The sequence below is a fragment of the Carassius gibelio genome, chromosome B12 (genome assembly GCF_023724105.1).
Source record: "Carassius gibelio isolate Cgi1373 ecotype wild population from Czech Republic chromosome B12, carGib1.2-hapl.c, whole genome shotgun sequence".
NCBI classification, from domain to species: Eukaryota; Metazoa; Chordata; class Actinopteri; order Cypriniformes; family Cyprinidae; genus Carassius; species Carassius gibelio.
Genome location: NC_068407.1, coordinates 9,911,902 through 9,928,566, shown reverse-complemented (window position 1 = coordinate 9,928,566; position 16,665 = coordinate 9,911,902). Strand labels below are relative to the sequence as shown.

The window sequence follows — 16,665 nt, the reverse complement described above, 5'->3', positions numbered from 1 at the left end:
TTGAGCAAAGTAAAACATGAAATATACATGTATTATGTTCAATCCACTACTAATTAGATGTCAGTTTTGGCCAACCACAGTAGTATGTAGGCCTACTTAGTAGTTTATAAGTGGTTGAGTTTGCTTTTTGAGTGTCCCGGGGTGCACTATTTAGTCTTTGTTATAATCCTCCTCCCCCATTTCTCTCTCTATGTCTCTCTAAAAGAGGGTGCTGCTGGGGAACAAAGGGGATTGTGGGAGAATAGAAAGTAGGTCGTATCTGGCTAGATCATGTTGTTGCCCCCGTTTTATGTTTGCAAATATATTAAAGAGATGGAAAGACATTGAGAACTTTGGGTCCGATGGGTTGTATATGCATCAGATCATCATTGTGAGCAATAAGGACAATAATCATGCTCGTATAAGTTATAAACCTGTAGCTTGTCATGAATATTGAGTCGCCACATAATTACTGGTCTTGGTCAACACATCAAGATTTATAGAAACTAACTTTTTGCTTTTTGAAGAATAATCATGATGCGCCTCAAAGTCAGGTTGCAGACTGTGGCTTAACCATGCAGATGCATATATGCACTTAAAAGGACATATAGAGTACATTGGGCTTTTGAGGGATTTGTCCATGTCAGGCTTTGTCTATCAGGGTCAGCTGATAATACTAAACCATGTGATTACTTAATCATCTGTTGAACAGCTATCCCTCATAGACATTTGCACTCCAGATCTCATTCATAACATCTGCTGTGTGTGATGTTTGCTTTAAAGCAGGATTTCACCCAAAAAGGCCAATTTATTTCTTTTGATTTCTGAGACTTATGTGGGGATGTCCCGATCCGATCCACGACATTGGTATTGTGCAGATACAAACCATGGGAAAATCTAGCTTAAACCATCGCCTAAATTCTTGAATATTAGCATTTACCTTGCCGTGACATCCAGTTCAGTCACTGCCTGTCACGTGATAACAGTAGTAGCCAATTATAGTCGCATGAGTATGAGAGTTAAAGTGCTCTTGTGGTCCGGTCTGCCCTCGGTCTGCAATTTCTTCCGAGGGAAGGGGTGTGCAATATGAAAATTTTTTGATCGGGGTCGAAAAAATGCGTTTCACGGTGAAGATAGTAGACAGGCGACGCACACGTGACCCGTCATTCCCGCAGCAGCGCGCGTGCTCACCCTCACCTCATGTTTGCGGCTGTCTGCTGACTGTAACTGATCAAAACTGATGGACAACTGCCCGGGAAAAGACAACAGTAGCCCGGCACCGAGATAAAGAAAAGAAAAAAGCCCAAGATGAGGCCCGTGCATCACTTTTAGGTACTTTTATAATACCGTTCATCTTTTTTGGATTTTGATAACATTAAGTTAATAACATATTTTAATGTCGCATCTGCCTTAATATCCTCTTAGAGTTTCAATGTTCTGTTTAATAATTCAATTCAAATATCCACTTAATCTATCATTTTTTGGCCAACTTTTTGCGATAGAAATGCTAGCCTTTATAATTTCTTCAATCAAAACGTGGACATCACAACCCTTACAAAAAACGAATCCTTGTTTTTAGTGAAGTAAATTTTTCTTGTGTGTCATTTCTGAATGCTTGAGACTATAAAATGAATCAGACAACTGTATTAGTAAAATCATTGCCATAGGCAACTGTCTAGGTGCAATTGTAATTTGTAAATATTCATTATTTTATTTTTACTTGTTCATTCAATTTTTTTAATGTACCTGCTAAATACTATTGTACCTGCAAAACACTGTTTTATTTTTATTAGTGTATTATGTGTATCTTTGTTCTATTTTTTTAAATAACAAATATAAAATAATGACAAAGATTTTTTATGTTTATAGGTGGCTAATTGAGCAAAGTGCTTCCATTTTTCTTCTTATTATTTTTATTAGTAGTATAAGTTTAAGAATAAAAGAAAAATATCGGATTGATATCGGAATCGGCAAATAGCCAAATCTGCGGCATCGGTATCGCTATCCGAAGTAAAAAAAAAAGTGGTATCGGGACATCCCTATTCCAAACCCTTTAAACCTTGTGAAGACATAAAATCGTTTTTTTTTTTTTTTTAGTCATTATTTTCTGAAAATTGCTGCCTTCAACTATTGTCCCCTCTGCCTCTTAATTTTGTCTTTGTTAATAATCAAGAAAATAATGTTGTTGTTTTTTAATGTTTCTAACACAAAATAGCATAATAGCGTCTTTATTCTTATAATTCTCTTTATTCCAATATTCTTAGATTTTTAATAGATTTAGTTACCCCTAACAACACTGGAACAAAAACAAGCTTGGAAGGCTAAGTAAATTACGAATTTTCAATTTGGGGGAGTTATTCATAGAACTACTTTAAGCCCAAAGTCATATTCTCTGCCTGCATCGCTCCTGACGTCTATCTCTGCCCCCTCTACTTATGAATAGACAGCTCCTGCGCTCTTAAAAGATTGAGGTCCAAATCTGTTTATTAGAGTGGCCCACAGAGGACGGATTTAGGACCCCAATTTCTCGCCTTTTTTGCTATGCTCCAACTTTATCTTCACCCCCTCAAGCAGATTTGCTCACACACAAACACACACTTTTTCGCTCTCGCTCTTTTCTCTAGCCATCAGAAGACACACTAATAATATGCCATCCCTATAATAAAAGATTATGAATGGCTTTTATAACAGAGCAGGGCTTTTCTAACAGGCAGCTGCACAAAATTTTATTCAGCCTCTGAGTTATTATCAGTTGTTGTCTGCAGTTGAGCTTTACATGTTTCCATCTGTTTCGGTGTGTTTTGTCTCAGATTTTTTTTTGTGAGTATGTATATACAGTACATTATTTTCACCAGTATGTCATAGTGAATCATTGCCGGTTTTGTTAAGTTCACACTTAATAAGCCCAAAAGTGTCTCTGAAGTATGTGTGTGTTTGGATTCAGTCGCTGAATCCAGTCATTGAATCCTGTAGCTTTTCCCTACATTGACAGTAAAGGAGGCCTGAGCATTCCCGTCATTCCTGTCCCAGCACACACACACACACACACACACACACACACACACACACACACACACACACTGAGTTCAGGATAACCCAATAAAGGCCCTCTGATCCTGATGGGCAGAAAACAGCACAGCTCACTGTAATCTAATATTTACTCAAGGATCAAAGATCTCTCGCTCGCTCTCCTCTCTGTTGTCGTTGTTGCTCCGTCTGTCTCTATTTTTGTCCAAATATGGACTTGAGGCTGAGAGATGGCAGTGGACATCAAATCGATGTGTGTTTGGGGTGCGTGGGGGGGGCGGTACCCTCACGCTTTCAGAACATCTCTGTCTCTCTGCTGTCGATGAGCACAGCTGACATGTTGTGGGGGCAGAATGTGTCCTGAGGGTAAGGTAAGTTTAGCTTCACACACACACATTTGCTAGATTTCTGTTGTTTTTATATGTAGATGATTAGAATTTCCAAATACTAAATCTATAAGAAAATGTTTAATAATTATTAAATACATAAATCAAATTTTCCTTTGAGGGTGTAATCAAAATATTCCAAAAGAGAAGTTTGATTAGATTTATGTCACTTTTGGTGACAGTTTTGTACACAAACTATAGCCTATATGTGCAGACATGCACCCATAGATGAGTTTCACTACCATTTCAAAATCTGTAAGATTTTTTATGTTTATAAAGAAGACTTTTATGCTCACCATGGATGTATATATTTGATCAAAAATACAGTAAAACAGTGATGTTGTGAAATATTATTACAAGTATTACAGCAGTCATTACTCCCGTCTTTTGGCACTCATTAGAAACATTTATTATTATTGTCAGTGTTGAAAACAGCTGTGCTGCTTAATATTTTTTTGAGGAATCTGAATTCTTTAATGCATAGTAAAATATTGATGCTTTTCATCACTTTAATGCATCTTTGCTGAGTAAAAGTATTAATTTCTCAAAAAAGAATAACAACAACCTGGAAAAGGAATGGCAATTAGAATTAAGTAAAAAAAAAAATAGACAAAACATTGTGGTTGATTGTTACTTGTAGTTTATTTGTCACACTGAAAGTAGAAATTCAGGTGGAGCACATCCAATGAATGTGTAGTACTCCGTGTAACTACTTTCCGAAATGTTTATATATATATTAAAGACTGCTGTCATGTCAGGCCTTGGGTTTTCCATCTGTATCATCCTCTTCTCTTGTGTTTAAACCAATTCAGAGCAGCTGCAGTATATTCAGGGACATTTAGCTGTGAGAACGGCTAAAGTCAAATAGAAGAGAGAGACAAAACAACAACGTGTCACAGATTGAACTGTGGTAACCTGTCCCTCACGGGGGTTTATGACCTTTTGATGATGTTGGGCATTATAACAGCAGTGTATGAGTGCTTTTGTCACAGGGAACGTTCTGCACCTCGGTTTGCTGAACTGAGGTGCATTGGTGACAATAGAGAAATAATAATGTGGAATGATCCAGAGTGATCTGCTTACTCAAAAACAATTAACCCACCCACGTGTGAAGTGTTTTATGAAAACATACATGCTGTGCAGTCAGCAAACCTAACCATGAATTTTTATTTTTTTATGGGAATTCCCTACCCTCAATATTACTTGTGCTTAAAGTAGTCTAAATATATCAGTTGTCAACATCCGTGTGTGGAAAGAGGATAGGCAGTGCAAGGCCACAAGCTCCTACTGTCCTCGCCTGTGATTGGCTGATGTCCCTTGTCCTCTCGGTTTCTCTTCATCAGTTCATTAATAAAGTGGATAACACTGGAGATGGATGTGTCCTGCTGCGTCTGAAAGACCATAATTATGTTTGATGTCTCTCTCCAGCATGGATGATTGACTCCTGGTTAATGCCTTCAAAGCTGAAAGTTGTTTGTAGATGCTCTTGACAGACCTTTGCAAAGGAATAGTCAGGAGAAAAGCATGTCCAGGTCATATTTCACCCCAAATCAAAAGAAAGATGTAAGATTTTTATTAATTTTTTTAGTTACAGAAAGCATCTTTTTATTAAGACACACTGCAAAATGTTTCTTTCATTAATGTTAGTCTTAACAAATAATGATAAGAACTTGACTGTCTTCAGTGCTTCACATATTTGTGTGTGTACTTTGTGGAGTTGTCTGTACACTTTCACTTTTTGCCAGCTTTTGTGACCTTTGACTCAGTTAAGGCTAGAGGACACAGGAAGTCACTACTGAAGAAGCTTTGTTGGTACAGCTTCCTCTGTCCACTGTCTGTTTGCGCTTTCAGGATTACTGTATGTGTATATTTGGTGTCTGCGGTGTGTTTGTGTAAGAGCGGTCCATCAGAAGACCTTTGACCTTATGATGTCCTCCTTTTAAAACACAAAAACTCTGCTGATGTCATCCATTGGCCTTGCACCAAATACTCTGCTGATGTCATCCATTGGCCTTGCACCAAATACTACTGGATCACTAAGATTTGTTGTGTGAGCTGTAGATTATGCTTGTGCTAATCTCACTATTACATAAAGAGATGCTTTTGAAATAACCCAATATTAAGCCAGGGTCCACTGTCAGTTCTTAAAGGGACAATTCACCCAAAAAGGAAAATATGGTCTGTCTCTCGTGTAGTTTTGAGAGACTTTCGTTCTTTGTGTGGAACGATGAAAATTTGTCATCTGTAGAGTGAAAGTCAATGGGTTCGAAACCATTTTTAAATTTCACTGAAATGACTAAAAGCAAGATTTTTTCTTAATGTGTTCCACAGAAGGTGTGTTAATCTCTGGTACATAGTGAGAAGCTTGTCAATGAGAGTGACAGTTTGTGATGTCTAACAGGATGCTCCCCCCGCAATCCTCTGAAAATCCGCCCGACTGATTCTGTGTTTTTAACACAGTGTCTTGTTAAAAGGTTTGAAGACCAGTCAAAAAGACCTCTCTCACCGTCTTCCCCATCGCCCTCTGGCTTGCTCACCACTGAGTGGTTCCTGCTCTCAGATTTCACTCTTAACTTCTCTTTTAGTGCTCTTGGGGAAATAGCCGGTCTTAACAGTTACAGTTTTAACCTGAAGTTAAATCCATCCCTGAAAATGTCAGTTGTGACAGCTTCTGAATCAACCAACCTAGAAAGGTTCTGAGTTTTATTTTAGTTAGTATAGAGCATGTCCCCCTTGTCTTCTTGCACCAAACACAACCCACCCCCCATGTAAAATCCTCTTATGGTACCTCGATAAAGAAGAGGGGGTTGGGGTGGATGGGAAAGGACTGGATTAAGTGGAACGCGACACACAAACTCTTAGCATGAGATGTTTGTGTGCACATACATTTATCCAGGACTTTAAAAATGCATCTGATCTACGTCTATGACACAGTGGGTTTGGTGTCCATTGAATACCAGCCAGTAATATTCATTTTCTTTTTAATTTTCTTTCTTCTGTCTTTCTTTGGAAGGTTAATAATATCTCTTTCTCTGTCCATGCACGGTGTGATGGACTATGTCTGCTTGCGCCACTGGAAAGAAAGACTTGGGTGGATGTTTGTGCCAGTAAGCACTGGGTGCCCCAAAATTAGCCTTTGTACTGGCACAAAGAGAGTCTAAAGAGCCAAAGCAAACACTCCAAAGGGTTTCTCTTGCAGGATTACATTTTTTTTTATCTGCATTAATGTAGCGATATAAAAAATCAAAGTTGTGCTTGATAATGGATAAATCGTACAATAACATTTCGGCTAAATAAATGTGAAATAAATACAAAAAGTATAGTGAATTATTTTAAATCATGCAAGTGACATATGACAAATATATTGGGTGGTAATGATATGTTACTGATATTTTGTGGATGTAGTTGTTGACAGTATTTGTGAGTGAGCAATAGAGAAGAACAGTAAACTTAAAACCTAAACCTAAATACTCCGTCAAAGAATCTGGAACTCAGTGTCAGTCTGACAAATAAGATAGTTTCTTATTTCCAAACAATAACTCAGAGGAACTGCTAGGAGTTCTGTCCATTAGGCCTGTGTGTGTGTGCGTGTGTGTGTGTGTGTGTGTGTGTGTGCGCTTTGAATTTCACGGTTCGTCATTATAAGTATCAAGCACCGGAGTATTAAAACTAAATCCCATAAACACATGCACAGAGTGGTGAAAGCCCAATCATTGCCTTTGGAACCACCGCAGTCTAGCCTGAATTAAATGTTTGATTTTAGCATCACATAGTGGAGTTGTTTGCTGAATCCAAGACCACTGCAGGGGAGGCACTGTCATCACTGGACTATTGACAGAGAATGAGACTCCAGTGGCCTCCAAAGGGCTGAATGACTGACAAAAGCCACATTATCAGACATCTGAGGGGGGCAAGGAGTCTCCATGCCTCTTTACCATTCGGTTTCAGCTGAAATACTCTCATCCAGACAGTCAGCCAAAGGGCAAGAAAAAGAGAACGTCACAGAAGAATTTGAGATGACAGATGTAAAGTACTGGTTTGATAGCTGTTTGAGGCTAACTGTGTGGGTGGGCAAAAGTGAACAAGAGGATGTTTGAGAACACCACATGAGGTTCTGAAACAGACACGTACACAGGAACTACACATTTTATTATTTGTGGTTGAGACCTATTAGAAAAATGTTGGATATAGCAGTAATTTAATTTTGTGATATTTGATAGATGATGATGTTGCGGTTTTTGCATCTGAATCTCTTGTATGTTATGTATGTTATAATTATTTTTTAAAACATTAACACTTTTATTCAGCAAGGATGCATTCAGTTTATCAAAAGTTACAGAAGAAATTTGAGACCTAATGTAACACTGTATACTGGAAATTCAGGTTTCATCACAGGAATATTATTCTTATTTGTTAATGATATTATGTTTCTTATTTATTGTAATATTAATGCCGCTGCGAGCTTGTGCAGCACTGTTTGGAAACATGCAATTCGTTTGTGTATTACAAAACATAACATTCTGCAGTTTATTACTAATCGTTTAAGGCAATTTCATGAATTCAATCTTCATACAGTAACCAGCGACAACCACCCCTTCCTCTTTTCATCGAAGACATGGGATGCAGCACTAAACGTCTCTTGCTGTCGGTGCTTGTAATGATTTTTGCGGTTTTCTCGGACAGATTTAAATGCTTCCACTCTGCCGGCATGTTTGCTGCTTTAGCGTGCATCTCTGTTTGATCCCGTCATTGTTTGTTACAATTTATTTGGTCTTTTAATCAAAAGAGCTTTTTTTCTACTTTCAGCCGAATGATTTTGTTTGCTGAACATTTGGTGCACCCCTAGTTATTAATTAATTAAATTACCAAATACGTTCTAATTTATCTGCTGGTATATTGGTTGATAACTAGTTGGAGCGTACTTGGTCTCAAAAAATATTTTCATATTTTGCTGCTTATTTTGCCATCCTCCAAGACAGGAAGAAACTGTCTTACTGACTGTAAAATGACCAACAACTGTTTCCTATTTACATGATCAGCATTTTCTTGTAAAGATATTTCTCGTAAAGATAGTCTGCAGTCCATGCTCTGTGAGGCTCAGACCTGAAAGTTCATGGCTATAAATTGTCTAAGCAGGCTTCCTGTAATCTTAATTTTATTCTGTTCCTCTAGTGATTCAAAACCGTGAGTCAGAAAGAGATGTTTCTAGATAAATAAGAACATGTCTTGATTTGTTGTGGTGGTTTGGCAGATTAACAGGTCATTCTCCAAAAGGGAAATCGTATTTTAAATCCATAATCCAGACAACATTGTCCCTTGTTTACGTAACTCATGGTTCTGGAGAAATGATTTTTGTTCTTACATAGTAGTTGGCTGTAGAATGTAGAAAGAGTAAGAATGATGGCAAACAGGCTTGACTTGACCTTTAGGATTTGAATTTGAAGTGAAACTATCTGGACATCACACTTGAGCAAAGTAATGTACCATTACAAGGGTTCATGGAAGTGCTTAGTGATATTAATGTGTTGTCAATAAACTCTCTGCTGGCTTCTAAAACACACCAAAACCAGTATGTCATCATAGGGGGACTATAAGCTACATGACAGCTACATGACAGCTAATGCCAAAGATTTCTAGTGGGTGTCTCTCTCTTACCTCCTTTCCTCTTGTTTTTCTCTATTAACCAAATTTTCAGGTCTAGAGTAAAGATGTTGGGTGCTCTGCAAGAGATGTCCATTATCTGTCTGTTAACCAAACAGAACAAACGCACTGCCACTTCCAGCTGTCTCTATCTGTTTTCTCATCTCTCTCTTTTTTTTTTTCTGGTCCAAAATCACCCACTTAGACCGGAAGTGACATCCAACATGCAAAGCAGCCAGACACAGTTAGAAAAGTTTTAAGATAAAAATGAATAAATGTAAATCCTGCTAAATGAATAAATGTAAATCCTGAGATAAAATCTGTGTTGTTTAGGCTTTTTTAATCTGTTTAGTTTTCTTGAGCAGCCTTCTCTCACTTGTACCCCAGACAACACCTCTGTCTGACTTCATTTCCTGTCCTTGTCTGCCTTTTTGTTCCTCACAGTGGTATTATTTCCTCTGCTTGAGCATTTTGAGGCTTGTCTTTGCTTGTGATGATGCTTTCACTCTTTCTCTCTCTTAACATAACACTGGGTCATAAACTTGACTTAATAAAAATAATAAGTTGAAGTACTACCACTATATATATATTTATATATATATATGGCCATTTATCGTGTCCAGCCAAAGGCACACCTGTGCAATAATCATGCTCTCTAATCAGTATCTTGATATGCCACACCTGTGAGGTGGATGGATTATCTCGGCAAAGGAGAAGTGCTCACCAACACAGATTTAGACAGATTTGTGAACAATATTTGAGAGAAATAGGTCTTGTGTGTACATAGAAAAAGTCTTAGATCTTTGAGTTCAGCTCATGAAAAATGGGGGCAAAGACAAAAGTGTTGTTATAATTTTGTTTAGTGTATATATATATATATATATATATATATATATATATATATATATATATATATATATATATATATATATATATATATATATATATATATTAGGGGTGTAACGATACGCGTATTCATATTGAACCGTTCGGTACGAGGCTTTCGGTTCGGTGCGCGGTACGCATTATGTACAGAACGGTTCGTTCTAATAATTATAATTATAACGAATTAATTATATATATTAAAAAAAAGTGAAATATAATGATATGCGTTCAACAAGGTAGCCCAATAACCCAAACGACGTAACAGGCAATGCCCCTGACACCCCCGAAGAAGAAAAAAGCACCAACTTATATGTTAATGTTAGGCTACTCAGTCAGGCGCTCGCTCACTCAGTACGCGCTGAAGGCTCGTTGCAAAATGGCCAATGCGTTTAACAGACCAGAAATAGAAGATCCTCCAATAACCAACAGGTCTGGTGTTTGGGTGCACTTTGGATTCCCTGTAAGCTATAATGGTGATGGCAAGAGAGTGGTGGATAAAAAAACAACGGTATGTTGCATCTGCTACATGACAATAGGGTACACCAGCGGGAATAAAAAAAAAAAAAAAACACCCGCGGGAATACTTGAAACATGTCAACTCATTTACGCCGACATCACCTTAGTGTGTCAGTATCTGGGAAAAGACGAAAAAAAGGAGAAACATACAAGCAACAAACTATCCATGCAGCATTTAGACAGACATTTCCAACTGACTCAAACAGGGCAAAAGACATCACCGCGGCGACTGGTAGGCAACATTTACGTTACATTTACATTATAGCCGCGGATATGAGACCTTACTATTTACCATTCATTCTATCATCACTATTATTATAGCTTACAATCCAAAGTGCACCCAAACACCAGACCTGTTGGTTATTGGAGGATCTTCTATTTCTGGTCTGTGAAATGCATTAGACATTTTTCAACGAGCCTTCAGTGCATGCTGAGTGAGCGAGCGCCTTAGGTGCTGTTCACATTTCGCGCCTAAAACGCGTGGAAAACGCTAGGCGCAAGGGCTGGGATAAACGATTATTTTTTAAACGATTAATCTAGCGATTATTTTTTCGATGCATCGATTAATCTAACGATTCATTTTTTCAGACCGATTCAATTTCGATTATCTCACCATTAATTGACTACTAGCAATTTATACATGTTGATTTACATATCTGAATGAAAAAACATGAATTCCTTAACATTGCAATATATGTTTATTGCTCTTAAAATTACAAAATAAAAGCATTACTTTGCACTTGTATAGAGATGGCATTCAATAAAACCTTGAAGCCTTGAAAACACATAGCTTACTGAAACAAGCTTACTGAACACATAGGGCCTAGTTTACTGAAAAAAAGTTCTTCTTTCAGATGAAAATAACAACAACTTGATCTCTAGCATTCAATAAAAAAGGTCACCCAAAATACTTGTTTAGAGCAATTGAAAGAATACAGTAACCAATGTAAACTTGAGGTTTTTAAGCTAATACAGAGAGTACTTTTCCAAAAAAAAAAATATATATATCTCCGAATGCTCCACGTGAAACTTTGGCGTTCCTCCCTTTTTCTATCGTGTTTAATGATTTTGGTTAATATGCATGAGAGAGAGAGAGAGAGAGAGCAAGACAGCGCTCGTGTAGTTTGAAGACTGTGAGTGCGCGAGCGCGCGTGAAACTTTGGCGTTCCTCCCTTTTTCTATCGTGTTTAATGATTTTGGTTAATATGCACGAGGGAGAGAGAGAGAGAGCAAGACAGCGCTCGTGTAGTTTGAAGACTGTGAGTGCGCGAGCGTGCGTGAAACTTTGGCGTTTCGCTCTTTTTCTATCGTGTTTAATGATTTTGGTTAATATGCACGAGGGAGAGAGAGAGCAAGACAGCGCTCGTGTAGTTTGAAGACTGTGAGTGCACGAGCGCGCGTGAAACTTTGGCGTTCCTCCCTTTTTCTATTGTGTTTAATGATTTTGGTTAATATGCACGAGGGAGAGAGAGAGAGAGAGAGAGAGAGAGCAAGACAGCGCTCGTGAAGTTTGAAGACTGAGTGCGCGAGCGTGCGTGAAACTTTGGCGTTTCGCCCTTTTTCTATTGTGTTTAATGATTTTAATATGCACAAGGGAGAGAGAGAGCAAGAACCGCTCGTGTTGTTTGAAGACTGTGAGTGCGCGCGCAACAGGGGCTCTCTCTCATACGCGCCCTGTCATTCAACTACATCACTCACCGATCAAATAAGGCTTTGACAGCCGCCAAAAAAAAAAGATCAATGCAGAAAAAAACCCTGGATTGGTTATATAACGTTGGACAGAATGTTGATCCGGCCATCGCGTATATTCAGCGCACATAACGTTTGCAAAAACGCAAACGTTTTTTAGAGAAATAAAAACAGGTCGACGAATCGATACGCATATTTTGCGTCTACGTATTTTTTGCGTTGTCCCTGCCCTACTAGGCGCGTCTATCTCCTCCTTTCCAAAGCGCTCGGACAGAAGCGCCCCTGACGTGCTCTCTCCATGAAGACGCGGAAATTTCAGCAAAGGATAAATGGATTTGCAGCTCTAAAAATCGCTTGCAGTAGGCTAACTCTGCTACTAAATTTATTTAAAAATTGCAATCCATATACAACTATGATCAGCTGTTCCTTCATCTTGCCTGAGCTTTCAACATTGTTACGGGAAATGATGAAGCTGATTGGTTAGTTCTTGTCACATGACCCGCATTGACAAGGCATTTTGAAAAGTTGAGATGTTTTTACATTTTGCTGTATCTAAAATGAACCGAACCGAATCATGACATCAGTGTATCGTATCGAACCGAACCGTGAATTTTGTGAACCGTTACACCCCTAAAATATATATATATATATATATATATATATATATATATATATATATATATATATATATATATATATATATATATATATATATATTAGGGCCGGGACTTGATTAAAAAAATTAATCTAATTAATTAGAGGCTTTGTAATTAATTAATCGAAATTAATCGCATTTTAATCGCACATAAATATTTGACCTGAGAACAGTGACAAGTAAATTTTTTTCACATGGATTTATAGTATACCATTGAATAATGACTGAATACATAACTATTAGAAAACATCTCTCTGTTGCTTCAGAGGCCACAACATACTATGTCCAACTCTCAATAACCTTGGCCAAAACAATAAAGAGTTCAACATAAACTGCCAGTTGCACCAACAAAATAATATATAGTTCAACATAAAGTGTAAAGTCCACGCTAGCTGCTATATGTTTTGCGTTGAGGTGATACTTGAGGTTCGATCATGTGCTGCGGTGATATGCGAACGCTAGTTGGTGCTCCAGTATAATCGGTCCGCCAAAACTCATCCAGTGAGAAACGTTCCGTAGTGCAAAAATAAGTTATAAAAAATGCGGGAAATTTTTTTCTGTAACTAATTAATCTTAATTAACGCGTTTTTTTGTGTGTAATTAATTCATCTCAATTAACGAGTTAAAGTCCCGGCCCTAATATATATATATATATATATATATATATATATATATATATATATATATATATATATATATATATATTGATAAAATGACAAAAGCCCATAAAAGTAACAAAAAATAAATGAAAATGAAAACTGAAAATATAAAAAGCCATTAAAAATATGAACAAATACTATAATAGTATATAAATAATAGTAAAATGAAATTGCTCTCAGTAGTAAGACATGTAGTTAATACTTAAAGGGTTAGTTCACCCAAAAAATTTAATTGTCATTAATCACTTACCCCCATGCCATAAAAGATTAGATTAGATTAGTTTCAACTTTGTCACTGCACATGTAAGGTACAAGGCAACGAAATGCAGTTGGCATCTAACCAGAAGTGAAATAAGCAGTAAGTACAGACTATGCAAGGTCTACGATATGTACAATAACTATACAGATAAGTATTATGAACATAATTTACAGATTTTGAGCATGATATACAGATAGGTGTACTATGAACATACTATACAGATGGATTATGTAAAAGTGTATGTACAATATAGGCAGGACTATGAGCATATGAACATAATTTACTCTATAATAAAAAATTTAAAATAAAAAAAGCTCTGTTCCCCTTTAGAAATCAATTTAAGATATTTTGGATGAAAAACTGGAGGCTCGAGACTGTCCCATAGACTGCCAAGTAAATAACATTGTCATGGTCACAAAAAGGTATGAAAGTCGTCATCAGAATACTCCATCTGCCATCAGATGTGCAATCTGGGTTATAAGCGATGGGAACAATTTTTGTAAGCTAATAAAACAAAAATAACGACATTTTAAACTGCAAAGAACCATGCATAACTGCAGAGTAGAAATTACTCAACAGAGGGACTACATCTCTATAAAGAGACCATTCTGCTATTCTATAGAACTATATCAAACATTTTCACTACCATCAGTTGTCAGAGGCCCTACAGAGGCACATGCCTACATTTCGTAGCTGCAAAATCAGCTATCAGCAGTGTTGGGAACGTTACTTTAAAAAAGTAATTAGTTAGTAGACTTAGTAATTAATTAGAGTTAGTAACTGAATTACTCTATAATAAAAGTAACTCGTTACCAGGGGAAAGTAACTATTTGCGTTACTGTAAAAAAAAAAAAGAAAAGAAAAGAAAAAAGTTGCTACATGTCAGAGAATTTTTACTTTTTTTTTTTTTTTTTTGCAGTTTTCACAAGTCAGTTGAAATGAGTAGAACAGACAGGTACATACACTGTAAAAAAATTCCTGTAGAAATTACAGTAACTTACTGGCAGCAGTTTGCCAGTAACTTACTGTAAATTAAACTTACAGTAAAAATACTGTATTCATATTTACAGTACCATTTAACTTGCTGTAAATGTATTTGCAGTAATATATTTTTTTACTGTAAAACACAATTATGTTTTTTTTCTCCTTTTATATATTTTAATACAATAAAATATTACTTTACACTGTGAAATTTACTGTAATTGGTTCACTTTTATTATGTATTGTAAAACTTTACAAATTATTGTATTTCAACAGGTCTCATGTCTCAGTAGTAAAAACTATAAAAAGAAACAAAAGACTGTTTAACTTCTTTTATTGGTTTAATAGTTAAATTGTAATACTTGAAATAACATTTTAATATTCTTGCAGATTGTACTTTCAGTTTTCCAAAAACTTGAATACATTTCATTTATACATAAAAGTTTCATATTAAGAGCATTTTAAAACAACAGACATGAACAGATTCAGTCATAAGAACAATCTTAAAAATTTACTAATTCAGAAAACTCCTGTGTAGAATGTATTTGCTCTTAGTAGCTTAATAGTTTTGCCAGCTGAAATCCAGAAACTCCTTAAAGGGATAGTTCACCCAAAAATCTGAATTAGGTCATTAATAACTTACCCTCATGTCGTTCCAAACCCGTGAGACTTCCGTTTATCTTCAGAACACAGTTTAAGATATTTTAGATTTAGTCCGAGAGCTCTCAGTCCCTCCATTGAAGCTGTGTGTGTGGTATACTGTCCATGTCCAGAAAGGTAAGAAAAACATCATCAAAGTAGTCCATGTGACATCACAGGGTCGGTTAGAATTTTTTGAAGCGTCGAAAATACATTTTGGTCCAAAAATAGCAAAAACTACGACTTTATTCAGCATTGTCTTCTCTTCCTGGTCTGTTGTGAGACAGTTCAAAACAAAGCAGTTTGTGATATCCAGTTCATGAATCATTCGATGTAACCGGATCTTTTTGAACCAGTTCACCAAATCAAACTGAATCGTTTTATACTGTTCGCGTCTCCAATACGCATTAATTCACAAATTACTTAAGCTGTTAACTTTTTTAATGTGGCTGACTCGTGAACTAGTCAGTATTTTGTTCGTTATCTGGCTCAGCTCGGTGTTCATCTTCAGTTCTCTCCTCACAGCAGTTCAGTCAGTGTACTTTTTGAGTAAATGAATTACTCCGGGATATTGGTTTGTTTGAACTCACAAGTGTCAGCCACATTAAAAAAGTTAACAGTTTAAGTAATTTGTGGATTAATGCGTATTGGAGATTGCGAACCGTTTAAAATGATTCAGTTCGATTTGGTGAACTGGTTCAAAAGGATCCAATTACATGGAGTGATTCGTTCGCGAACCGGATATCACAAACTGCTTTGTTTTGAACTCTCTCTCACAACAGACACGGAAGAGAAGACAATGCTGAATAAAGTCGTAGTTTTTGCTATTTTTGGACCAAAACGTATTTTCGATGCTTCAAAAAATTCTAACTGACCCTCTGATGTCACATGGACTACTTTGATGATGTTTTTCTTACCTTTCTGGACATGGACAGCAGACCGAACACACAGCTTCAATGGAGGGAGAGAGGAGATAAATGGAGGTCTCACGGGTTTGGAACGACATGAGGGTGAGTTATTAATGGGTGAATTAATTTTTTGGGTGAACTATCCCTTTAATGAAGGAGGATACATGAGGGTTCAGACCAGAGTTCTTCCTTTGCACCATCTTCCCACTTCTTTTGATGACGTGGAACTTTGAGGAGCACTTGCTGTTGTCAGGGTTATCATTTAACCTTTACATAACAGAAAAAAAAGTTAGATCATTTGATGTGAAAAATGTCTAACAAAACAACCAAATACTCACAACACAACCAAATACAGAAATGCACTGCAAATGGCACAGAACACAACGGAAATATTTCCAGGGGACCCAATATGTGACGAACCCAGATGGAGCATGTTTAGTAC

General features: G+C 36.8%; 1 protein-coding gene across 5 annotated transcripts in view; it reads left to right on the top strand.

Moving 5' to 3' along the window:
* arhgap12b (Rho GTPase activating protein 12b) overlaps positions 1-16,665 on the top strand; it is a 66,945-nt gene that overhangs the window by 8,104 nt on the left and 42,176 nt on the right. The window lies entirely within an intron of this gene.